We start from the raw sequence: 24,646 nt of genomic DNA on the forward strand, positions 1-24,646 counted from the left end.
GGGCTACCGGGGTTAGGGGGGTATAAGGGGAGGGAGCTGTTACTGGGCGACAGTGGTTACTGGGGGAAGACGGGGTAACTGGGGACCAGGGTGGCAACTGGGAGAGGGAACTGATCCTGGGAGAGGGGTCTGTTGCTGGAGCAGGGGCTACGTGTTTTGTGGAGTCTTGCTGTGCACAATCGGAGGACAATGTGGAGGTCGGTGCATGGAATCTACCCCTGCAGCTTACAGGGGACATGATACCAAGAGACTGTCACAACACGCATCTCCTGCTGAGGGTCACTAATCCTTATCCAGCCACAACTGGGGTCGAGGGTGAAGGGATTGACAAGCCCAAAATTACAAAGATGTCATGTCAAGTAATGAGTGCGTTTGTGAGTAAAGATTAAAAGAATACAAAATTAAAATGTGCGATAGAAAATACACAGAAAAACACAAATAAGGAAGGAAATGAGAAGCAATTTTTTTTTGTAAATCTTTTGTGTTAGAAACAGATCGCTTATTGCTTAACAGTAACGAAAACCCATGTCACAAGTTTTTCCTGACACGCTGAGATGTTCCGTACAAGCCAGAGAATGCGGAAAGTTACTTTCTGTGACCTTAAGCCTGCGACTGTAAACACAGAAATGGGAATAATTGTGGCGAACATTTCCAACAATAGCATTCACAAAAACAGGTAATTCAGGCCAACTGCTCCATGCTTGCGCTAATACTCAACACAAGAATCCTCCCACCCCTTCTCCTCTCGCTTGTGGGGACCTGGATTCGAATCCCACTGTGGCAGATGGTGAATTTTTAAATAGAATTGATACATTGTGGAATTAAGGGCTGGATGAACGATAACCATCGTCGTTTACCATAAAACCCCATCTGGTTCACTAATGACCTTTTGAGAGGGAAATCTTCCATCCTCATTTGGTGTAGCCTACCTGTGACTCCAGACCCACTACAGTGTGGTTGACTTTCAGTTGCCCTCTGAAATAGCCCTCTTGGTTCTAGGGCAATTAGGGTTGGATGATAAATGTTGCAAAGAATGCCCATATTTGATGCGCATTTATGCAGCTAGCTTCCCCTTTAAATGTATCAACACTATTTATCTCAGGCACTCCCTGTGGCAGCGAGGTCCACGTTCTCACCACTCCCTGGGGAATAGAAGCTTTTCTGCAGGGATTACTTTCTGCTTAAAGTTTTGGCAAAGATCTGTAGCTCAGGTTGTGGGTGAGGTCGTTGACCTTGCTCGCCGAGCTGGCTTGTTCTCATTCAGATGTTTCGTCTCTATGCTCGGTAACATCATCAGCCGACCCTCCGATGAAGTGATGTTATTCTACTCTGCTTGGAATTTATACTGACCGGTCCGTTATGGTGAGTATTCTCATTTGACACAATGATATAGTGACATAATGACACCACTCCGCATAACAGACCGGACAGATAAATTCCAAGTGGAGTAGAATAACATCGCTTCATCGGAGGGCCCACTGAAGATATCACCGAGGATAGACACGAAGCATCTGAACGAAATCAAGCCAGCTCGGCGAGCAAGGTCAATAACCTCATTACTTTATGTCAATGGCCCATTGCTCTGGGATCAGTACAAGTAGGAATAGTTTTTCCACACGTGCCCCCATTGAATTTCGTGATAACTTTAGAAAACTAGATACCCAAACCAGCCCAGTTCGTCCCCTCCCCCCACTGCACCACACAACCAGCCCAGCTCTTCCCCTCCAACCACTGCATCCCAAAACCAGTCCAACCTGTCTCTGCCTCTCTAACGGGTTCTTCCTCTCACCCATCCCTTCCTCCCACCCCAAGCCGCACCCCCAGCCACCTACTAACCTCATCCCACCTCCTTGACCTGTCCGTCGTCCCTGGACTGACCTATCCCCTCCCTACCTCCCCACCTATACTCTCCTCTCCACCTATCTTCTTTTCTCTCCATCTTTGTTCTGCCTCCCTCTCTCTCCCTATTTATTCCAGAACCCTCACCCCATCCCCCTCTCTGATGAAGGGTCTAGGCCCGAAATGTCAGCTTTTGTGCTCCTGAGATGCTGCTTGGCCTGCTGTGTTCATCCAGCCTCACATTTTGTTGTCTCTTAATCATTTGCCTTCTGTTTTGTGAAGAGACGACCACCACCCAGCCCAGTCTTTCCTGACAATTAAAATGTTCAATTACATCCTTGTATTCTGGGATTAGTGTTGCAAATCTTTCTCGCTGTTTCTCTATTCAAACATGCAGACCAGAATAGGGCAAAAAGCTCCAAACTCACCTTTAACTATCATTCAAGGGCCTGGAGCAGCTCCCATCATTGCATCCCTAAGGGCAACTAGGGACAGGCATTGAATGTTGGTCTTAGCAATTACACTACATCCTGCGAATGTAAAAAGACTGTGTATCTGGTGAGACGCGATTAGTGGTAATCAGGTGTAGGCAGGAATGTGGTTCAGGGGGATAGGACAGGAATGTGGCTCAGGGGGATAGGGCAGGATTGAGGCTCGGGGAATAGGGCAGGAATGTGGCTCTGGGGGAATAGGACAGGAATGAGGCTCAGGGGATAGGGCAGGAATGTGGCTGAGGGAGATAGGGCAGGAATGTGGCTCAGGGGGGATAGGGCAGGAATGTGGCTCAGGGGGGATAGGGCAGGAATGAGGCTTGGGGGGATAGGGCAGGATTGAGGCTCGGGGGATAGGGCAGGAATGTGGCTCTGGGGGAATAGGACAGGAATGAGGCTCGGGGGATAGGGCAGGAATGTGGCTCAGGGGATAGGGCAGGAATGTGGCTCAGGGGGGATAGGGCAGGAATGAGGCTTGGGGGGTATAGGGCAGGAATGACGCTTAGGGAGATAGGGCAGGAATGAGACTCGGGGAGAGTCGGGCAGGAATGTGACTCAGGGAGAGTCGGGCAGGAATGTGACTCAGGGAGAGTAGGACAGGAATGAGATTCAGGGAGAGTCGGGCAGGAATGTGACTCAGGGAGAGTAGGACAGGAATGAGATTCAGGGGGAGTAGGGCAGGAATGTGACTCAGGGAGAGTAGGACAGGAATGAGATTCAGGGGGAGTAGGGCAGGAATGTGACTCAGGGGGCGTAGGACAGGAATGAGATTCAGGGGGAGTAAATCAGGAATGTGGCTCAGAGGGTTTGGGCAGGAATGAGGCTCGGCCGGGGTGTAGGGCAGGAATGAGTCTCGGTGGGGGAAATAGTGCAGAAATATGGTCGGGGGGATAGGGCAGGAATGAGGTTCAGGGGAGTAGGGCAGGAATGAGGGTCGGGGGATAGGGCAGGAATAAGAGTCGGGGGATAGGGCAGAAATGAGGCTCGGAGGGGGGAATAGGGCTGGAATGAAGGTTAGGGGGTACGGCAGGAATGAGGGTCAGGGAATAGGGCAGGAATAAGGGTCGGGGGATAGGGCAGGAATGAGGCTCAGTGTGGGGGAATAGGGCAGGAATGAAGGTCAGGGGGTACGGCAGAAATGAGGGTCAGGGGATAGGGCAGAAATGAGGGTCAGGGGGACAGGGCAGGAATGAGGGTCAGGGGATAGGGCAGGAATGAGGGTCGGGGGATAGGGCAGAAATAAGGGTCAGGGGGATAGGGCAGGAATGAGGGCCAGGGAGATAGGGGGGTAGGGCAGGAATAAGGGTCGGGGGGTAGGGCAGGAATGAGGGTCGGGGGAGAGTGCGGCTAAAATTGTATCTGAGATAATGGGAACTGCGGATGCTGGAGAATCCTTGATAACAAAGTGTGAAGCTGGATGAACACAGCAGGCCAAGCAGCATCTTAGGAGCACAAAAGCAGCAGTATATATGAGTTTAGTGATGAGACAGAAATGAGCAGTGTCGGTGAATGTGTAGGATTAGAGACAGAAATACATTCCTGTCTGGTCACTCCATATGCGCTGCAGGGATAGACTGTGTGCCTGGTGAGAGGGAAGTGTGTACAGACTGGTGCACCAGGAGATCAGGAGAAGGTTCACAGAAATGCTGCGAGGGGCATTCAGAAATATCAGAATTGGGGAGACTATCCTCGTGCCAAGTCTATGCAAGAGGCTCAGTTAGCTGGGTTAGCTGGTTTGCAATGCCCAGTGGGAGGGTGGCGTGGTGGCATGGTTAGCACTGCAGCCTCACAGCACCAGGGACCCAGGTTCGGTTCCAGCCTCGGGCAACTGCCTGTGTGGAGTTTGCACGTTCTCCTCGTGTCTGCATGGGTTTCCTCCCACAGTCCAAAGATGTGCAGGCTGGGTGGATTGGCCATGCTAAATTGCCTGTCGTGTTCAGGGAGGTGTGGGTTGGGGTGGGGTGCTCCAATGGTTGGTGTGGAATTGTTGGGCCGAAGGGCCTGTTTCTGCGCTGTAGTGATTTTAATTCAGTGGGGGGTCTGTTCCCACACTGGCTGAGGTCACCAGGAAGATCCCTCCGTCTCACCCTGTCCCCTCACCTGAGGGGTGGTAGCCCTCAGGTTTAACCCCCGCCAGTTTTTTTTCTCTCTCTCTGTAATGAGGGAGCAGTCCTATGGCAACTTTAACCTTTTATTCTATCATTCACTGAGATTGTGGCTAATCTGTATACTGACACCATCCACCTACACTAGCTCTTTGATCTTTTATATACTCCGCAAATGTTTATTAACGTTACATTTAATATTAATTGAACATTTTGTCGGAGACAGGATCACACTCTATCAGCTTTTGCAAATGTATCCAACTTCTCTCCGCAACGATTAAAACAAATTTCTGCAGGTGCTGGAAATCTGAAATCAATAAAACGGAAAAGCGCTGGAGAAATTCGGCAGATCTGGCAGCATCACTTGTGGAGAGAGAAACAGAGTTAATCCCTGTCTTATGAAGAAACTATCCATGTCTGCTTTAAAAATATTTAAGGGTCTGATTGCACCACCTTTTGAGGAAGAGAATTCCAAGAACCCTCAACCTTTTGTGAGAAAAATAGTTCTCGTTACCCAAATTTATAAACAGTGACTCCTGATTGTAAACAATGGTCCGTGGCTCTCAATTCTCCCACAAGAGAAAACATCCTTTTCAAATCTCTCCTGTCAATACTGCTCAGGATCTTATGTTTCAATCTTGTCACCTCTTACTGTTTGACACTGTGGCAAATAAAAGCCAAGCTTGTCCAATCTTTCCTCTTAAGACAACAAATTTATTTAAAGTATTGATCTGGTAAATTTTTGAACTGCCTCTACAGCCTCCCTTAAATAAATAACAATATGGTATATATTGCTCACTAATGCCCTGTATAACTGAAGCATGACATCCCCACTCCTGTATCAATTGCCTTTGTGATAAATTAACAATTTTATTAGTATTTCTAACTACTTGCTGTACTTGCATAGTGGCCTTTAGTGGTTCATGCACAAGGACACACAGATCCCATTATGTCTCAGAGCTCTGAAAAGTCTCGGTAAGATGTTTCTTTTCATTCTTCCTGTTGCAATGGGAAGTTTTTCAATGTACTAGTCTGTTCATAGCTCCTTATTTCCTCTTTACAACTTACCCTCTGATCCATAAAACTGTCATCAGAAAATTGCCCCTTGGTCTAAATCTTTGATACATATTTTAAGACATTGCAGCCTCAGCACCCTCCCTGTGGTAGACCACTCACTGAAAATTACCAAGTAACCTACCGTCTGCTTCCTGTTTTAAGCAGCCAATCTTCTATCCCTGCTAATACATAACTAATTATTTTGCGCATTAACTTTTGATGTGGCGTCTTATAAGATGCCTTCTAGAAATCTAAGTACATTATATCCACCAGTTCCACTTTCTCTGCAGAATGGTTTTCTTCTCAAAGAACCCCAGGAAATTGGTTAAACATGATTCCCCTTTTACGAAACGTCATTGGTCCTGACTTCTGTAAGTGCTCCGCACTTTCATATAGATTCTACCATCTTCCCTAAAGCTAACCAGTAGTTTCCTGCTTTCTGTTTCCGTCCCCTTTTGAATAAGCACCTTAATAAGTACTTGCTATTTTCCAATCTGGTGGAAATTTCTCCGAAGCCAGAAGTTTGGAAAATGTAGACTAATGCATCAACTATCTTGCTAGACACATCTTCTAAGACTTGAGGATGAAATCCATTAGGATCTGGGCACTTGTCTGACTACAGCACCAACAGTTGGCTCAGTACCACTTCCCTGGTGAATCTAACTTTCTTGAGTCCTTCCCGCCCTTTCATTTCTGATTTGTAGCTATTCCTGTGATGTTGCACATTCTTCCACAACGAAGAACGATGTAAAAATATTTTATTTTCCAAAGCCAAGTTAACATATTCATTTGTTATTGGGCCAACACTCAATTTGTTAACTCTTATCTGTTTAAAATATCAGTAGAAACTCTTCTGACTAATTTTATATTTCTAGGCAGCTTTCTCAGCTTTTCTAATTTTCCTTCCTTCTTTGCATTTCTAGTTAAACATGAATGGTGGTCCTCCATTTGATGTTTTCTTCCTTGTTGAAATGTATTGACTCTCTGTGTTCTAAAATATCCCTTCATGCATCTACCTCTGTCTCTTTGTGGACCTATCCTCTAAACTAATTTGCTAGTTCACTTTAGCTGGCTGTGCTTTCATGCCCTCTTTAAGTTTAAAATACTAATCTTGGATCCACTCTTCCTCAACCTGAATACAAAATGCAATCATTTTAGGACTGCTGTTATGCAGGTATCTTTTCATGATAAGAGATCATGAATTAATCTGATTGTGTTGCACAGTGCTAAGTCTGTACCATCTCTGTGATCAACTTCAGAATATGACATTTGAAGAAACTATTCTGGTGCATTCAGTTACTGGCAGTTCAGGCTCTGGGATTCCTTCTGTGCCTCTCTCTGCATCTGATGGCCTAGTGGTATTGTCACTAGACTCTTATTCCAGAGACCCAGATAACATCCTGGGGACTTGGATTCGAATCCCACCACAGGAGATGGTGGAATTTGAATTCAATAAAGTATCTGGAATTAAGAATCTAACGATGACCTTGAATCCATTGCTGATTGTCAGGAAAATCCCGTCTGGTTCATGAATGGCCTTTAGGGAAGGAAACTTCCATCCTTACCTGGTCTGGCCTATATGTGACTCCAGTCCCACAGCAATGTGGTTGACACTTAACTGCCCTCTGGGCAATTAGGGATGGGTAATAAATGCTGCCTGGTCAGCGACACCCTCATCCCATGAATGAAGAAAGAATCTTTACCTGATCCCCTTTTCTTTTAAGATGCTCCTTAAGACCTGTCACATTGACTGAGCCTCTGATCCCCTGCACTCTGATCTCATTACATATTTGATCACGTTCCTGTGAAGCACCTTGTGGTATCTTACTGAGTGTGATATATAAATGCGGGTTGGTTGGCTGCAAACAGGTCCAGGCCAAGGGCTGTGGAGGGGATCATCTCTGGCGACTGTCTGCTCCTATTCTGTGTTTATGTTTGAACGCAGTGTTATTGGGCAGTGCGGGCTTGGGGGACCGTACAGTGTCCATCAATGCTATTGCTGCCTTTAGAGACAGGTGGGCACCATGGGCAATACAGTGCTTTATTTCTCCCTCTTCCAACTCTATTTTGACTTAGTCCTCTCTATCCTCTCCTACTCCCTCACTTTTCTGATGTCAATGTTGCCCTGAACAATCTTTGCTTGTGAATATACAGTCGGCCACACAGGCAGCTGAAGTGGTTCAGAGATAGGGAGGAGGAAGGCCAGGGAGGGGTTTGAACACAAGAATCCAAAGATCAATGGCTGAGGATTGGCTGAAGGTGGAAGAGCAGTGGGAAATCAAAAGGAACTGTGGCTGTGTTCTAGTCAGTGTGCAGGAGGTTAGGTGGAATGGAACAGTGACCAGGGAGTGAAATCATCAGGAAATGAGTGAGATCAGGATTTACAAGGAAGCTCTCATTGATACAAGGGGTGGGAGAGAAGTGAACCTTTGGGAGGCCTCAAAACTGTGAGGCACAGCGTGGGAACCAGAAACTGCAGTAATGCAGTTTAAAACGTGTGTTTCGATTGTAATGTTGCAAGTTATACAAGGTACTTCTGCTGACACTTGAGTTCCTAGGTTGCAGCCATCTTCCTTACTCTCACTCTGCTATTTTTGCTTCAAATTGAAACAGGTCACAGTGCAGAACGAGGACATTCAGCCCATGGTGTCTGTACAGCACCTCACTTACCACCTTGTGCTGCCTACCCTGCACACATTCTTCCTTTTCACAAGGAACCATTACATTCCCTTCCGAAAGACTCATTGACCCTGTCTCCACCATTCCATCAGGCAGCACATGGGGAGGTGATGGCCTAGTGGTATTATCACTGGACTATTAGATTAGACTAGATTCCCTACAGTGTGGAAACAGGCCCTTCAGCCCAACAAGTCCACACCGCCCCTTGGAGCATCCCATCCAGACACATCCCCCTATAACCCACACATCCCTAAACACTACGGACAATTTAGCACAGCCGAGCCACCTAGCCTGCACATCTTTGGACTGTGGGAGGAAACTGGAGCACCCGGAGGAAACCCACGCAGTCATGGGGAGAATGTGCAAACCCCACACAGACAGTCGCCTGAGGCTGGAATCGAACCCGGGTCCCTGGCACTGTGAGGCAAGCCCGGATATCCAGATACTGTCCTGGAGACCAGGGTTCAAATCCTTCTGTGACAGATGATGGAATTTGAATTCAATAAATGTCTGGAATTAAGAGTCTAATAATAAACATTGTTGGAAAAACTCATCAGGTTCACTAATGTCCTTTAGGGAAGGAAACTGCCATCCTTACCTGGTCTGGCCTACATGTGATTCCAGTCTCACAGCGATGTGGTTGACTCTTAACTGCCCTCTGGGCAATTAGGGATGGACATTAAATGCTGCCTGGTCAGCAACACCCTCATCCCATGAATGAATAAAAAAAAAATTCTAAGCATGTTCACTGGGTGAAAAAGACTTTCATCTGGTCATTATTGTTTCTTTTGCTAATTACTTGAAGTCTGTACAACCTCGCTGTCAATCATTCCATGAGCAGAAATCTTTTATCCCTTTTTACCCTCTCTGCAGTTCTGATGATTTTGAGAACTTTAGTCAGATCTCATCACTGCCTTCTCCAAGAAGAACATGATTCTGTTTAATCTAATCTCTCCATCTCTCTCTCCTTCCTGTTTGCATGAGATGGTGTGTGTTTGAGGTCTAAGGTCTCAAAATGCTCAATGAATTGCTGATGGGTTTACTCTACCAGTGTAAGACCAAATGACTATGGTCTGAAGTAGACCATTCAGCCCATCGAGTCTGCTCCTCCATTTAATGAGATCGCAGCTGATCTGATAATCCTTCACCTCACTTTCCTACCTTTTCACCATAACCCTCGATTCCTTTACTCATTAAAGATCTGTCTATTCCAGCCTTGAATATACTTAATGATACAAACATGACAGCTCTCTCCAGCAAAGACTTTCATGGATTAACTACTCTCTGTGAAAAGTAATTTCTCCTCATCTCTCTCTTAAATTTGTGACCCATTATTCTGAGATGATACCCTCTGGTCCAAGACTCTCCCACAAGGGGAAAAAAAACCTCATCCCATCTCCCCTGTCAAGTCCCCTAAGAATCTTGTATGCTTCAATAAAGTCTCCTCACACTTCTCTAAACTTCAATGAGTACAGGCCCTCTCATAAGAGAGTCCCTCCATCCCTGGGATCAGCTGATTGAATCTTCTGGACTGCCTTCAGTGCCACTCTATCTTTCCCTGGATGAAGATTTCGAAGTTGTTCGCAGTATTCTAATTGTGGTCTGACTAGTGCCTTGTACAGTTTTACCGAGGCTTTGCTATTTTTCTGTTCTATTCTATTTGGAATAAAGGCCAACATTCCACGAGCCTTCCTCATTAGCTGATGAACCTGGCTGCTGGCTTTTCGTGATGAGGACTCTCAAACCCCTCAGTTCTGCAGTGTTCCACAGTTATGCCTGGTGTTCAGGACCCTGTCCATTGGGGCAAGGGACAGAGCCCGTGGGCCAGATGGCCATTCACGATACTCACAATGCTGTACTCTCCTCCCATGAAGTCAAAGTTCCCTCTCACACACAGTGAATACTCATCTCTTTGTCTAGAGTTTACAAAGGTCCAAAGTTGGGCCTGGAGATAACACTAAAAGGATATTACAGATTGTGCAGGAAGTTATAGAAACGTAGGAAATAGGAACAGGAGTAGGCCATTCAGCCCTTCAAGTCTGCTCTGCTGTTCAGTATGGTCATGGCTGATCATTCAACTGAGTCCCCTGTTCCCATCATTTCCTCATGCCGTTTGATCCCGTTAGCTCCAAGGTTGGACTGAAGGATCTGTTTCTGTGCTGTATGACTCAATGAGTCGATCACCCTGTAACTGTATCTTTTATGGAAACATGCAATTTTTTGGCCTTAACCACTTTCTTTGGTGTAGAATCCTCCAGGCTCCCTGCTCTTGGGGTGAAGGAAATTGTTCCTCATTTTGTACAATTCTTCTGATATAATTGAGTTTTTAGTGGATCACTGCTGGCTGAGTTAGGGATAAGAATAGGTGGGTTTTGGTTCCGCTGGCTGTGGGCAGGACGTGTGAACAGTGAGCAAACTGAAAATGTAGCAGCTGACATTAGCCAATGGAGGAGTCAAGATGCTTATCCCTCACTTAGAGTGCAGCTACTTTCGGCCACTTTGTGTGTCTGCGTTCAGTAGGTGAGACCTCGCTGTGAGGGGGGTGAGGTGGTGGGTGGGGTAGTAAGGGGGTTAGCTGCATTGGAATAGCTCCCTGACACATTCCCACCGCTGGGGAGCATTCCCAGTGACTTGCTGAGGGTGATGGACCAACATCACTGTTACAGAGACGGGGAAGGCGATGGATGCAGTTCCTCCGCCCTGATGCTGGGTGTACCTGGGAGCTGGATGCTTCATGTGCCAACAGTGTGGCCATGGTCAGGAAGGCAAACAGGCCACAAGGAGGCTCCCCTCAGCTCCGAGGGGCTAACACCTCTGACCCCCGAAACATTTTGCATCCTCCTCGTCTTCAAACCTCCAGTCCATCCACCGTAGGCCAGAGAACATGGTGGGGGGTGGAGGTGCGTGAGATAGGGGTTGGGGGGCCATTAGGAATCCACATTGGGAAGATTTCTCTGTGGAACATACTGCAGAAAGTTTAGCTTGTGTTCATCCACAGTTGCTGGCTTTATTTCACTGATGGGATATGGGTATCATTGGCTGGGCTAGTATTTGTTGCCTATCCCTAATTGCCGGTAAGAGTCAGCCACCTCGCTGTGGGTCTGGAGTCACATGTAGGCCAGACCAGGTGAGGATGGCAGTTTCCTTCCCGAAAGTGCATTAGTGTACCAGATGGGTTTTTAGGACCATCTCAATGGATTTGTGATCATCATTAAATTCTTATTTCCAGATTTTTAACTGAATTCTGATTCTCCCATCTGTCATGGCGGGAATCGAACCTGGGTCCCCAGAACATTATCTGGGTCTCTGGATTGACAGTCTAGCAATGTGAATGATTCTTAACTGCCCTCTATGCAATTCGGGATGGGCAATAAAAGCTGGCCTAGCCAGCGATACCCACAGTGCTGGCTGTTTGAGGAACGTTGTTGGATATAAGATGATGAGGTGGAGTCCGAACTGAGCATTCTGCTGCACACTAGGGAGGGGGAGAGGAGCCTGAGGGCTATCTTTCAGGGGACAGTCACATTAATTCAATTAATTGCATTAAATTTGATCCATGGTCTGGGACGTGAGGCAATTAGGTCACTGGAGCAATTAGCCAATGGGTACATGGTTCTTACTCCCAGTATAGACAAGGGTAATGACTGCTGAGAGGATGAGCAAACTGACCACAGTACCATGGTCCAAAGCGCCATTCAATGGGAGCAATAAACAGCAGTGTAGTAGGGGATGGCACAGTTAGGGGAACAGATAGCTGTTCTCTGCTGCAAGGGTAGACAATCCCAAATGCTGGGTTGTCTACCTGATCACAAGGTTCAGGATGTCTCTTCCGAGCTGGACAGCGACCTGAGAGGGGAAGTATCTAATACGCACACATGGGCACACACACACGCACGCACACACACAAATACGTGCACACACACACACCCCATGTAGGTCCCAATAGCATGGCAGTATCGTTCTGAAGGATGCTCACTGGACATGAAATGCTCACTCTGTGTCTCTCACCACAGATGCTGCCTGATCTGCTGAGTTTCTGCGGTCGTTATTTCTGATTTCCAGCACCCTCAGTTCGGTTTTTTTTAAAGAGAGTTTAATGCGTCGCTCCAAGATAGGTGTGCGAAATGCGTTTAGATTCACTAGCACCAGCACTGGGAAGAAAGAGACCTGTTCCACTGGGACAAGCTTCATTTGAACCTTGCTGGACCAGTCTCCTGGTGACTTGTATAACCTGGGTTGGAGTTACATCTTTAAGCTAAATTGTGTTGAGGATGATTCCACTGGACGGAAGTTTAAAAAATCAAGAAGAAACAAGAGAGCAAAGGTAGTGAAGGGATGAACGATAATTAAAGTGTGTCAGCAAGGCATAGGAAATACCTACAGAAAAGTGCAACAGAAAACAGAACCAGAATAAATAATAATGCTAAGAGTTCAAAGCTTAATGATCTTTATCTGAAGGCACACAACATTTGTAACGAGGTAGATGAGCTCACAACACAAAGAGATAGAAAAGAATGTGACTTGATAGATATCACGGAAATGTGATAGAAGGGTGACCAGGACTGGGGATTGAATATTAGACATTCTGGAAAATTCAGTAAAAAAGCAAAATGAGGGTGAATTAGCTTCATGAATAAAGGGCAGTATGCATATGGCAGTGAGTAGGTGCATTAGTAGTGACTTTAGGTGCGATTGATCAGTGTGGAATCAGTTTGGGCAGAAAAGAGGAATACAAAGGGAAAGAACTCATGGGAGAAATCATCCTTGAGCCCCCACAAAGGTTGGCTCACTGTAGGGCAAGGTATAAATCAGGGAATAATTGAGAAGTGTAAGAACAGCACTGCAATCGTCGTGAGTGATATTGCCTGGATAAATTAAATGGGGCAATGGTAACATGAAGATGAATTTGTAGGGTGTATCAGAGATTGTTTCTTGAAGAAGTACTATTTGCACAGTCTGCCTGGCAGAGGGCTATTTTTGGTCGCGGATAATATGTAATGATTTAGAGTTAATAAGAGATCTTGTAGTTACGGTTCTTCTGGGGGTACCAACCACAACATGATAAACTTTCAAATTCGGGCGAAGCAAATCAGCGTGGTCACCTTAAATCAGGGCAATTGCAGAGATAGAAAGAAAGATAATAAAATGTGAGGCTGGATGAACACAGCAGGCCCAGCAGCATCTCAGGAGCACAAAAGTTGACGTTTCGGGCCTAGACCCTTCATCAGAGAGGGGGATGGGGTGAGGGTTCTGGAATAAATAGGGAGAGACGGGGAGGCGGACCGAAGATGGAGAGAAAAGAAGATAGGTGGAGAGGAGAGTATACGTGGGGAGGTAGGGAGGGGATAGGTCAGTCCAGGGAAGACGGACAGGTCAAGGAGGTGGGAAGAGGTTAGGAGGTAGGAGATGGAGGTGCGGCTTGGGGTGGGAGGAAGGGATGGGTGAGAGGAAGAACAGGTTAGGGAGGCAGAGACAGGCTGGGCTGGTTTTGGGATGCAGTGGGTGGGGGGGAAGAGCTGGGCTGGTTGTGTGGTGCAGTGGGGGGAGGGGACGAATTGGGCTGGTTTTGGGATGTGGTGGGGGAAGGGGAGATTTTGAAGCTGGTGAAGTCCACATTGATACCATTAGGCTGCAGGGTTCCCAAGCGGAATATGAGTTGCTGTTCCTGCAACCTTCGGGTGGCATCATTGTGGCACTGCAGGAGGCTCATGATGGACATGTCATCTAAAGAATGGGAGTGGGAGTGGAAATGGTTTGCGACTGGGAGGTGCAGTTGTTTATTGCGAACCGAGCGGAGGTGTTCTGCAAAGTGGTCACCAAGCCTCTGCTTGGTTTCCCCAATGTAGAGGAAGCCACACTGGGTACAGTGGATGCAGTATACCACATTGGCAGATGTGCAGGTGAACCTCTGCTTAATGTGGAAAGTCATCTTGGGGCCTGGGATGGGGGTGAAGGAGGAGGTGTGGGGGCAAGTGTAGCACTTCCTGCGGTTGCAGGGGAAGGTGCCAGGTGTGGTGGGGTTGGAGGGCAGTGTGGAGCGAACAAGGGAGTCACGGAGAGAGTGGTCTGTCCGGAAAGCAGACAAGGGTGGGGATGGAAAAATGTCTTGGGTGGTGGGGTCAGATTGTAGATGGTGGAATTGTCGGAGGATGATGCATTGTATCCGGAGGTTGGTGGGGTGGTGTGTGAGAACGAGGGTGATCCTCTTTGGGTGGCTATGGCGGGGGTGGGGTGTGAGGGATGTGTTGCGGGAAATGCGGGAGACGCGGTCAAGGGCGTTCTCGACCACTGTGGGGGGAAAGTTGCGGTCCTTGAAGAACTTGGACATCTGGGATGTGCAGGAGTGGAATGCCTCATTGTGGGAGCAGATGCAGCGGAGGCGGAGGAATTGGGAATAGGGTATGGAATTTTTGCAGGAGGGTGGGTGGGAGGAGGTGTATTCTAGGTAGCTGTGTGAGTCAGTGGGCTTGAATTGGACATCAGTTACAAGCTGGTTGCCTGAGATGGAGACTGAGAGGTCCAAAAAGGTGAGGGATGTGCTGGAGATGGCCCAGGTGAACTGAAGGTTGGGGTGGAAGGTGTTGGTGAAGTGGATGAACTGTTCGAGCTCCTCTGGGGAGCAAAAGGCGGCGCCGATACAGTCATCAATGTAACGGAGGAAGAGGTGGGGTTTGGGGCCTGTGTAGGTGTGGAAGGGGGACTGTTCCACGTAACCTACAAAGAGGCAGGCATAGCTGGGGCCCATGAGGGTGCCCATGGCCACCCCCTTAGTCTGTAGGAAGTGGGAGAAATCGAAAGAGAAGTTGTTGAGGGTGAGGACGAGTTCGGCTAGGCGGATGAGGGTGTCGGTGGAGGGGGACTGGTCAGGCCTGCGGGACAGGAAGAAGCGGAGGGCCTTGAGGCCATCTGCATGTGGAATGCAGGTGTATAGGGACTGGACGTCCATGGTGAAGATGAGGTGTTGGGGGCCAGGGAATTGGAAGTTCTGGAGGAGGTGGAGGGCGTGGGTGGTGTCACGAACGTAGGTAGGGAGTTCCTAGACCAAAGGGGAGAAAATGGAGTCCAGATAGGTGGAGATGAGTTCGGTTGGGCAGGAGCAGGCTGAGACAATGGGTTGACCAGAGCAGGCAGGTTTGTGGATTTTGGGAAGGAGATAGAAACGGGCCGTGCGGGGTTGGGGAACAATAAGGTTGGAGGCTGTGGGTGGGAGGTCCCCTGAGGTGATGAGGTCATGAATGGTGTTGGAGATGATGGTTTTGTGCTCGGGTGTGGGGTCATGATCGAGGGGACGGTAGGAGGTGGTGTCGGAGAGTTGGCGATTGGCCTCTGCTCCCTCCGCTCCAACCCCAACCTCACCATCACCCTCCGCTCCAACCCCAACCTCATCATCAAACCCGCAGACAAGGGCGGCGCAGTGGTAGTGTGGCGCACTGACCTCTACATCGCCGAGGCCAGACTCCAACTCTCCGACACCACCTCCTACCGCCCCCTCGATCATGACCCCATACCCGAGCACCAAACCATCATCTCCAACACTATTCATGACCTCATCACCTCAGGGGACCTCCCACCCACAGCCTCCAACCTCATTGTTCCCCAACCCCGCACGGCCCGTTTCTATCTCCTTCCCAAAATCCACAAACCTGCCTGCTCTGGTCAACCCATGGTCTCAGCCTGCTCCTGCCCCACCGAACTCATCTCCACCTATCTGAACTCCATTTTCTCCCCTTTGGTCCAGGAACTCCCTACCTACGTCCGTGACACCACCCACGCCCTCCACCTCCTCCAGGACTTCCAATTCCCTGGCCCCCAACATCTCATTTTCACCATGGACGTCCAGTCCCTATACACCTGTATTCCGCATGCAGATGGCCTCAAGGCCCTCCACTTCTTCCTGTCCCGCAGGCCCGACCAGTCCCCCTCCACCGACACCCTCATCCGCCTAGCCGAACTCGTCCTCAACCTCAACAACTTTTCTTTCGATTCCTCCCACTTCCTATAGACTAAAGGGGTGGCCATGGGCACCCGCATGGGCCCCAGGTATGCCTGCCTCTTTGTAGGTTACGTGGAACAGTCCCTCTTCCGCACCTACACAGGCCCCAAACCCCACCTCTTCCTCCGTTACATTGATAATTGTATTGGCACCGCCTCTTGCTCCCCAGAGGAGCTCGAACAGTTCATCCACTTCACCAACACCTTCCACCCCAACCTTCAGTTTACCTGGGCCATCTCCAGCACATCCCTCACCTTCCTGGACCTCTCAGTCTCCATCTCAGGCAACCAGCTTGTAACTGATGTCCATTTCAAGCCCACCGACTCCCACAGCTACCTAGAATGCACCTCCTCCCACCCACCCTCCTGCAAAAATTCCATCCGCTATTCCCAATTCCTCCGCCTCTGCCGCATCTGCCACCACGATGAGGCATTCCATTCCTGTACATCCCAGATGTCCAAGTTCTTCAAGGGCCACACCTTTCCCCTCACAGTGGTCGAGAACGCCCTTGACCGCGTCTCCCGCATTTCCCGCAACACATCCCGCACACCCCGCCCCCGGCACAACCGCCCAAAGAGGATCACCCTCGTTCTCACACACCACCCCACCAACCTCCGGATACAACGCATCATCCTCCGACACTTCCACCATCTACAATCCGACCCCACCACCCAAGACATTTTTCCAACCCCACCCTTGTCTGCTTTCCGGACAGACCACTCTCCGTGACTCCCTTGTTCGCTCCACACTGCCCTCCAACCTCACCACACCCGGCACCTTCCCATGCAACCGCAGGAAGTGCTACACTTGCCCCCACACCTCCTCCCTCACCCCCATCCCAGGCCCCAAGATGACTTTCCATATTAAGCAGAGGTTCACCTGCACATCTGCCAATGTGGTATATTGTATCCATTGTACCCGGTGCGGCTTCCTCTACATTGGGGAAACCAAGCGGAGGCTTGGGGACCGCTTTGCAGAACACATCCACTTGGTTTGCAATAAACAAGTGCTCCTCCCAGTCGCGAACCATTTCAACTCCCCCTCCCATCCTTTAGATGACATATCCATCATGGGCCTCCTGCAGTGCCACAATGATGCCACCCGAAGGTTGCAGGAACAGCAACTCATATTCCGCTTGGGAACCCTGCAGCCCAATGGTATCAATGTGGACTTCACCAGCTTCAAAATCTCTCCTTCCCCCACCGCATTCCAAAACCAGCCCAGCTCATCCCCTCCCCCCACTGCACCTCACACCCAGCCCAGCTCTTCCCCTCCACCCACTGCATCCCAAAACCAGCCCAGCCTGTCTCTGCCTCCCTAACCTGTTCTTCCTCTCACCCATCCCTTCCTTCCACCCCAAGCCGCACCTCCAACTCCTACCTACTAACCTCATCCCACCTCCTTGACCTGTCTGTTTTCCCTGGACTGACCTATCCCCTCCCTACCTCCCCACCTATACTCTCCTCTCCACCTATCTTCTTTTCTCTCCATCTTTTGTCCGCCTCCACCTCTCTCCCTATTTCTTCCAGAACCCTCTCCCCATCCCCCTCTCTGATGAAGGGTCTAGGCCCGAAACGTCAGCTTTTGTGCTCCTGAGATGCTGCTTGGCCTGCTGTGTTCATCCAGCCTCACATTTTATTATCTTGGATTCTCCAGCATCTGCAGTTCCCATTATCATAGAAAGAAAGAGGCAGTTTTGGTAATAAATGAAGGGGCATGTCAGTGGATGAACAGAAGCAGATAATTAATAACACTCAGCAAAAGTCAAAAAGATGGGCTTGAAAAGAGGGATAAACTGCCTGTGTGCAAGAGAGGCAGCCAAGGAGAGTATTCAATCCAAAAATAAGGTGCACAAAATGTTGGAAACGAAAAAGATTAGGTTTTTTTTCAGGAACCGGCTACAGATGACTAAAAAGCTTATAAAATTGATTATAAAATTGGCAAGAAATATAAAACCAAACAGCAAAAGCTCCTATAAAAAAGAAAGAGTGGCTAAAGAACGTGTGGGAACCTTCGAGAATGTGACTGGGGAGTTGATAATGGGCCAATAATGAAATGGTAGATAATTTAATTTGCACCAGTCTTCACAGAGGATGTAGCATGAACATCTCAAAGATGCGAGATCCGTGAAGTGACAATCGGCAGAAAAGTTATGTAGCAGTTTCTATCAAGAGAAAAATTATTTGACAAACTAATGAGGCTGGAGGCAGTCACCAGGAGCAGATGGCTTCCATTCAAGGGTTTTAAAGGAAGAAGCTGCAGAGATGGTGGGCGCATTGGTTAAAATATCCCAGATCTCACTTGATTCCAGAAAAGTTCCAGCAGGTTGGAAAACCATTAACGGACACCCTGGTCAGGAAGGGATGAAGACGGAAAGCTGAAATGTATAAGCCAGTTGGTCTAACACCTGTTGTTGGAAAAATGCTAGAGTCTATTGTTAAGGTGGAGGTAGAAGAACATTTAAAAGAAAGTTTACCACAGTTTGATTGGTTTTGCAAAAGAGAAATCATGTTGGAGAAATCTGCTAGAGTTCTTTCAGGATAAACCAAGTGGAGTTGTTAAAGGGAACTGTTAACTGTCGTGTATTTGGATTTCCAGAAGGCATTTGATAAGTTGCTACAAGGCAGGAGCTCATACCATTGGGGGTAACGTATTAGCATGGACTGAGGGTTGGTTAGTACATAGAATATAGAGTCAGGGTTAATCGGTCTTTAACAGCAACAAAAACAAAAGTTGCTGGAAAAGCGCAGCAGACCTGGCAGCATCTGTAAGAGAGAATTAGAGTTAATGTTTCGGGTCCGGAGACCCTTCCTCAGAGCAGGGTGTGTATGTGATAACAAGGCCTGGTGTGTGGAGTAGGGGTCTAGGGCATGGGAGAGTTCAGATCGTAAAATTCAACTCGATATTGAGTCCAGAGGGCTGCAGGGTCCCCAAGTAGAAAATTATGTGTTGTTCTTTAAGCTTGCTCTTGTCAAGACAAGACAAACTAAAACAGACGGTACAATTCTAAAAGAAATACAGGAACAGAGGGACAGCTGGAGCGGCTGAGAGCAAACATACCATCATGGGCACAGAGACATCAAGCATAGGAACAAGCAGGGTATGTCAAAGTTGTATAAAACGCTGGTTTGACTTCAGCTGGAGAATTATGTTCAGTTTTGGCTGTCACGCTTTGGGACAGAGGAGGAGGTGTTTGAGAGGATACAGAAAATATTCATGATTCCACAGATAAAGAAAGTCAGTTATGTAGGTAGATAAGATCAGTATTTTATAGTCACACCAGGCCTTGTTATAACATAGCCTGCCATTATACATCACCTAATGTTAATCATTAACAGTCTTCATTAACAGCTATTCACCCTCCCAGCCAGATCATTATCAACTCCTTTGTCTAACCAACTGCTCTTCCCTCTCTTCTATCATTTACTCCTTACACCAACAACCTCCCTATTTTCTGCATATAAATCAACGTTTTCCCAGCTACCATCACTTCTGAGGAAGGGTCACCGGACCCAAAGTGTTAACTCTGATTTTCGTTTCACAGGTGCTGCCAGACCTGCTGAGCTTTTCCAGCAACTTCTCTTTTTGTTCCTGATACACAAAACATCTGCAGTTCTTTTTGGTTTTTAGTTAATAGGTCTTTGTCAGGTTGGATGGATGTAACTGTTGGAGTGCCACTTGGTTCTGTTCTAGGGCCTCAATTATTTACTGTCTACATCAACGATGTGGGGCAGGGGCCTGAGTGTAGTGCATCCAAGTTTGCTGATGATACGAAGATAGGTGGGAGGGCATGTTATGATGAGGATCTAAAGAATTTGCAAGGGGATATTGATAGCTTGGGTGAAGAAAAAACATGCCACATGAAGTTCAATGAAAGAAAATGTGTGGTTATATCGTTTGGCAGGAAAAGCCAAAAGGCAGATTTAAATGGAGAAAGAATTGACAAAAGTGCCGTCCAGAGGGATCTAGGGTCTTCTCGTGCATGAGAGAAAATGTTACCATTCAGATACAGCAACTCATTAAGAAGGTAGATGGAGTTTTGAGTTTTGTTGCTAGTGAGTTGGAGTTTAAAATTAGGGAAGTCTTGTTACAACTGTAGAGGGGTTTGGTGAGGCTGCATTTGGAGGACTGTATCAGTGGGAGCATATCAGTCATGATTGGATGGTGGAGCAGGCTCGAGGAGCTGATTGGCCTAATTCTGCTCCGGTATCTTTTGATCTTACAGATCTGGTTTCTGTATTTTAAGAAAGGATAGATTGGCATTGGAAGCTGTTCAGAAGAGATTCACTAGGCTGGTTCACTGGGGTAAACTGAGATAACAGGGTGTAGAGCAGGATGAACACAGCAGGCCGAGCAGCATCAGAGGAGCAGGAAAGGTGATGTTTCAGGCCTAGACCCTGTTTTCTGAAGGAGGGTCTAGGCCCAAAATATAAGCCTTCCTGCTCCTCTGATGCTGCTCGGCTTGCTGTGTTCATCCAGCTCTACACCCTGTTATGTGAGATTCTCCATCATCTGCAGTCCTTACTATCTCTGGTTCACTAAGGGTTGACTTATCAAGAACAGTGTTCATTTAAAACTGAGACACAAAGGAATGTCTGCTCCCAGAGGGTAGTGATAGTCTGGAACTCTCTAGCCCAGAGAGTCATGGAGGTTAGGTCCCTGAACACATTTAGAGAGGAGGTAGATAGATTTTTGAAATTGAGGTTGAGACCTACAAGCAGCTGGGACAAAAGTGGATTTGAGGCCTTGGTTAGACTAGCCATGACTTTGTACAACAGCAAACCTCGTTTGAGGGGTTGAATGGCCCTATTCCTGCTCTTTTTGCTTCTTATGTTTTTAAGAAATAGAACATGGTTAGCACGCGGGAGTAGTGGAAACAAATTTCATTTAAGTGGGTCACATATAAAATGGAAATTTACACATTTAACATGTGTGCCACACCCAGATTACTTATGCAACCTCAAATATATATTCTTCCTCTTCCTACTGAATGCTAACCTTTGTGGTTTCAGCATTTGTTGAGACAGATTTCTCTTCACCAGCAACAACAGTTCCTATTTCTCAAATCCACCAACATGACTAACACTCCTTATCTGTGGAATCATGAATATTTTCCACATCATCTCTAACACCTCCTCCTCCTCTGTCCCAAAGTGTGATAGCCAGAACTGAACACAATTCTCCAGTTGAGGTCAAACCAGTGTTTTATATAAGTTTGACATACCCTCCTTGTTCCTGTACTCAATGTCTCTGTGCCCATGATGGTATGTTTGCTCTCAGCTACTTCAGCTGTCCCTCTGTTCCTGCATTTCTTTTAGAATTGTACCCTCTGTTTTAGTTTGTCTTTCCTATCAAAGCCAATCATTTCACACTGTTCTGAATTAAACTGCATCAGGTCACCTACCCACACTCTTTGGAAACCGAAAGAACTGCAAATGCTGTAAATCAGAAAGAAAAACAGAAATTGCTGGAGAAACTCTGCCGGTCTGGCAGCATCTGTGAAGAGAAAATGGAGTTAACATTTCAGGTTGATTGAACCTTTCTCAGAACTGAGGTTCTGCTGAGTCTCCTTACAGTCACCACTGAGTTTTGCATCAGCTACAGATTTTGAAATTATGCTGTGTGGAGAGAGGTCCATGTGAAGGATATTTATCAGGCAGAGCAGGGGCTTGGACATTGATCCCTCGGGAACTCCATGACAAACCTTCTCACAGTAATTTGTCACCACTCTCTGGCTGTCTCTCAGCCCATCTCATTTCCATGTTGCCATGTATCCTTCCACTCTAGGACACTCAACTTTGCTCAGAATTCTCTTCATAATCATTAATAATGTGAATCCTCACAGTAACCACACATGAGGAAAGATCCCAAAACCCTAGATGGAAGTTCTGTTCAACTATCCCTCAACTAGAGGATGATATTTACTCATGTTTCCTCTTATTCATTTATGTTGGTGTTGCTGGCGAGGCTCGCATTTACTTTGGAAGGTCAAGCACACACGCAAGTTATACAGGGAATGGTAGAACCCTCAGGATCTCTGATATACAGAGGGATCTGGGTGTGCAGGTCCAACAGACGGCTGTAAATGTGCTGATTGGCGGTTGAGGTGAAGATTTGCTGCAGTCATGACTAGCAAACAGTTGTTTTTGGACAGAGTGTTGTCAAGGGACAGTTAAACCTGAAACACTATGTCAGTGTTTCCCTCCCTCTCTTCTACTCTAACCAAAGAAAAAGTCACTGTGAGAATACAATCAAGGAAAAGTCCTGTTGCAGGCGACTGCAGTTGGTGGGTAGCAACTTCTGTTGCTTATAGTACACTTCTTGGCTTCTAATCTGTCAGGGTAGCACACAGATCAGGAAAGGAGGACCACAGATAACTGGGTTTGATTTAATCTACTGCAAACTACTCTCCAAGGTATAGTTTAAAGAGGTGAAACATGACAGGGGAGCTCAAAGTCTTGGTTCATTCCTCTTGCTCCATGTGGTAGACCAGGGACAGTTCCAGACTCCGTGGGTCAGCACGTGTGCTGGAAATGTCTCCACCTACAGCTCCTGGAAGCTCGAGTTTCCAAGCTGGAGCGGCGGCCAGGGTCACTGAGGAGATTCTGCAAAGCAGAGCGTGTCGTGTCTAGCATGTGTAGAGTGGTGGTCTTTTTATTCATTCACAGGATGAGGGCATCACTGGTCAGGCAGCATTTATTGCCGATCCCTAATTTCCCAGAGGGCAGATAAGTGTCAACCCACATTGCTATCGGTCTGGAGTCACAAGTAGGCCAGACAAGGTAGGGCTGGCAGTTTCCTTCCCTAAAGGGCATTAGATAACCAGAGGGGTTTTTCCTGACAATTGACGACGGATTCACAGTCATCATCAGACTCTTAATTCCAGATATTTTATTGAATTCAAATTCCACCATCTGCCATGGAGGGATTCGAATCCGGGTCCCCAGAGCATTATCTGGGTCTCTGGATTAACAATACCATTGGGCCATCGCCTCCCCTCATTGAGGTCACAGTGCAGGCTCAGGCTCTGCAGGCAGGCAGGAAATAGGTGCCCACCAGACAAAGTGAGGCAGATAGGCATGTATCTCCTGTGGCCATTCCCCTGCAAAACAAACATACTATTTTGCACACTGCTGAGGCGAATGACCTTTCAGACGAAAGCAGTAGCAGACAAACTTGTTGCACCGTTATTGGTTCTGCAGTAGAGGGGAGCATTACAACATGTGCCAGGGCAATAGATATACGGGACTCAATTGTAAGGGGAATAGACAGGCATTTCTGTGACCACAAGACTTCAGGATTGTACGCTGCCTCCCTGGTACTAGGGTCAAGGATGTCTCAGAGCGGGTACAGGGCATTCTGGAGGGGGTGGGTGTACAGTCAGTGGTCATAGTACACATTAGTGCAAACAAAGTAGGACTCATCTCTTTTTTTTTAAAAAAAACCTAAAAGCAGAATACAGGGAGCTAGGAAGGAAGTTAAGAAATCGGATCTCAAAGACAACGATCTCAGGATTACTACTGGTGCCATGTGCTAGTCAGCGTAGAAATGACAGGATACATCGCATGAATACGTGGCTGAAAAGATGGTGTTTGGGGAGGGTTTCAGGTTCCTGGGGCATTGGGACTGATTCTGGGGGAGGAGGGGCCTGTACAAATTGGACAGGTTGTACCTGGGCAGGACTGGAACTGATATCCCAGGGGGACTGCTTGCTGGAGCGGCTGGGGAAGAGTTTAAACTAATATCCCAGGGGGACAGGAACCTATGTCAGGAGTCAAAGGAGTTGGGGGGGGTGGTGGGAGAAGAGGGGAGGAGGACAAAAACTAAAAGAAAAGGAAGTAAGAAAAGTAATAGGCAAAGAAATCCAGGACAAACTTCAAACAGGACTATTGATAAAAATAAGAGCGAGACAAACAATGTTAAAAAGACAAGCTTAAAGGCTTTGTGCCTTAATGCACAGAGCTTTTGCAATAAGGTGGCTGAACCGATTGTGCAGCAGGATGTGAATAGGTACGATATAGTTAGGATTACAGAGGCATGGCTGCAGGGGGACCAGGGATAGGAGCTGAGTGTCCCAGGTATTCAGCTGTTAGGAAGGACAGGCAAAAAGGAAAAGCTGGAGGAGTCACTATGCGGTTAAAGACAGAATTAACACAATCTGAGAAAGGATCTTAGCTCTGACAATGTGAAGTCTGTATGGGTAGAGTTGAGAAATAACGGGCAAAGCAACATTTGTGGGTGTCATGTATAAACGCCAAACTGCCATAGTGGTGTTGGGAATGGCATTAAACAGGAAATTAGAGATGCATGCGATAACGAATATCAGTGATCAAGGGTGATTTTAATTTACTTTAATTTACACATAGATCAGGCAAATCAAATTAGCCACAACGCTGTGGTGCAGGAATTCCGGGAGTGTATGTGGGATGGTTTCTTTGACCAACATGTGGAGGAATCATCTAGAGAGCAGACCATCTTAGATT

At 47.4% G+C, this 24,646-nt stretch overlaps 1 protein-coding gene across 7 annotated transcripts in view; it reads left to right on the plus strand.

Annotated features, from left to right (window-relative positions):
- LOC125455725 (probable G-protein coupled receptor 132) overlaps window positions 1-24,646 on the plus strand; it is a 111,180-nt gene that overhangs the window by 76,052 nt on the left and 10,482 nt on the right. The window contains exon 3 of one of the 7 annotated variants that reach the window (XM_048538089.2): window positions 489-676. The exons of the other annotated variants lie outside the window; for them this stretch is intronic. The gene's annotated coding sequence lies outside the window, so the exon portion shown is untranslated. The remainder of the gene's footprint in view (window positions 1-488; window positions 677-24,646) is intronic. 7 annotated transcript variants of the gene reach the window in all.

This window comes from Stegostoma tigrinum, chromosome 10 (assembly GCF_030684315.1).
Source record: "Stegostoma tigrinum isolate sSteTig4 chromosome 10, sSteTig4.hap1, whole genome shotgun sequence".
NCBI lineage: Eukaryota > Metazoa > Chordata > Chondrichthyes > Orectolobiformes > Stegostomatidae > Stegostoma > Stegostoma tigrinum.